General features: G+C 36.9%; 1 pseudogene; it reads right to left on the reverse strand.

Moving 5' to 3' along the window:
- Positions 1–424: 424 nt before the first annotated feature.
- Positions 425–2,494, reverse strand: LOC128585490 (SCAN domain-containing protein 3-like; annotated as a pseudogene).
- Positions 2,495–2,700: the final 206 nt, after the last annotated feature.

The following is a 2,700-nucleotide window of genomic DNA, read 5'->3' on the forward strand; positions in this document are numbered from 1 at the left end:
TCAGGTGGAGCTGCTGCTTCACTGGCAGAGTCAGAGGGGTCTTCCAATGTGAAAATTCATATAATATAGTGGTTCTCAACCTTCCTAATGCCACGACCCTTTAATACAGTTCCTCATGTTGTGGTGACACCAACCATAAAATTATTTTCATTGCTACTTCATAATCATCATTTTGCTACTGTTATAAATCGTAATGTAAATGTCTGATATGCAGGATGTATTTTCATTGTTACAAATTGAACATATTAAAGCATAGTGACTAATTATAAAATAATATGTAATTATATATTGTGAAATATTTATTTCTAATTACAAACAAATAAAATTTTGTCTCAAAGCATGGTGTAGCATGGGTAACAGTCTTAATATAACAACAATAAACTACATTGCTATATTTTGCGACAGTATGCATAAAAAGCCAATGTCAGTGGGAAGGTTGAGATTGCTTCTTTCTTACCAGATCAGAAATTCTCAGGGCAGTCTTTGCAAGAGCACAATGAAGATCATCTTCCACAAGACTACTTGTGTATTTAGACTTGATAACCAACAAGCTGGAAAACCCTGTTTCACAAAGATATGTTGTTGGAAATGTAAAAAGGCACAATACAATCTCAGACAGAACAGGATATGACTGAAAACACTTGATCCAGAATTTTGTAACTGGCATTGTAGAGAAATCTGTTCTCTCTGCATCGCTGTAAATAAGTTCAATGAACTCTTCTTGGGCTGTCTCAGGAACATCTTCAACTTTGACTGTGAATGGGCTTCTGACAAGTGCAAATAGAGTGTCAGGTAGATTTGGAAAGAACAATGAAATTTCATCTGCAAGCATGTGTAAGGGTTCTTTCACAGAAATTATCATCTGTGGCTCAATGAGTAGGGCACCGGCTCCACATACCAAAGGTGACAGGCTCGAACCCAGCCCTGGCCAAACTGCAACAACAACAACAAAAATAACCGGGAGTTGTGGAGGGCGCCTGTAGTCCCAGCTACTTGGGAGGCTGAGGCAAGAGAATTGCCTAAGCCCAGGAGTTGGAGGTTGCTGTGAGTTGTGACGCCATGGCACTCTACCAAGGGTGACAAGGTGACAAAGTGAGACTCTGTTTCTTAAAAAAAAAATAAAAGAAAAGAAATTATCATCATAATCCTTTTGTCTGGTTCAATGTCATTTTCCTCAAAAAAAGCAGATAAGGTAGGCAACATGCAAATTTTATTTTCATCCATTTTTTTTTTGCTAAAGTTTCATTCTGAATGATCAGATATTTTCAGACAAATTGAAGTATGTTGCATTAAGTTCTTGCAGTGATAAATTTAACTCATTCAAGATGGCAAAGATGTCAACCAAGTAAGCTATTTTCTGCAGTTCACGTTTATCGCTGAAAAGTGCTTCAAACTGCAGTCTTTCTTTCTGATTAAAAAATATTTTGAGTTCATCACGAAGCTCAAAAACACATTTTAAAACTTTTCCTTTCAACAACCATCTCACTTCAGTGTGAAATAGCTGAGCATTGTTCAGTGCATCCAACTCGTTGCACAGTTGCAAAACCAGTCAACTGTTTAAAGTGCTCACCTTCACAAAATTGACAGAACTTATGATGCTTTTCATTACTTCTTGTAACTCTTGTGGCAGCATCTTCATTGCTAATATTTGCCGATGAATCATACAGTGAGTTCTGATGACTTTTGATGACTCAGTACCAAACGTTGAAATCCAGATTGACATCCTAGCATAGCTGGAGCACCATCTGTGCAAACGCCACAAACCTTTTGCCAAGATATTTGATGCTCTTTCAGAAATGAACCAACTGTGTCAAATATATCACGTGCATTAGTTGTCATTTCAAGAGGTTTGCAAAAAAGAAACTCATCTTTAAAGTCACCATCATTAATAAACCTCACATAAACCAGTAACTGAACAGTTTGCAATGTCTGTAGATTCATCGAGCTGGATACTAAATATTGGAAGTAGAGCGGATTTAATTTCCTGCATTACCTGATCAAGAATATTAGCAGACATGTCATCTAGTCTTCTGTGGACAGTGTCGTTAGATAAGGAAATTGCACTCAATTTTGTAATAAATTCGTCTTCGATCATAACTCAAACAATGTCTTTGGCTACTGGCAACAGTAAATCCTCAGCAATGGTGTGAGGTTTCACAGCTCTGGCAATTCTAAGTGCCACCGAAAATGAAACTTAAATGGCTGCTACGTCTTGTTTGTGGTATTTGCCACCAGTGTCAAGTCTGGCTTTCTTGAGTCCATCAGCTTTGCTTCTAAAATAGTTGGTATCCTTGCCAGCAAAGTTTGGATGCTTGCTATCAAGATGGCGTTTTAGATTGTTAGGCTTCATGGATTTAGCTGATAGAACTTCACAACAAATAACACGTTGTGGTTTCTCAATTCCTGCTGTAATTATTGAGGTAAAACCATACTGTAAAAAATCCTCACTATATTTCCTTTTGTTAACGTTCTTCTCTACATGATCCATTGTCATCGGGTGCTTTGCTACTGAAAATAATATATAACAATAGCTTTAATAATATAAAAGATGATACATGGCATAGTTCAGTCAATACAGTTCATTAAAGTTTCCTATGATTTACTGTTTTCTGTGTTTTTTTTTTTTACACACCTGTTACTATCACAAGGGGGCAGTATTCACATCAACCACAGATGAATATAAAAAGACTGATCAGCATC

Source organism: Nycticebus coucang, chromosome 5 (genome assembly GCF_027406575.1).
Source record: "Nycticebus coucang isolate mNycCou1 chromosome 5, mNycCou1.pri, whole genome shotgun sequence".
Classification (NCBI taxonomy): Eukaryota; Metazoa; Chordata; class Mammalia; order Primates; family Lorisidae; genus Nycticebus; species Nycticebus coucang.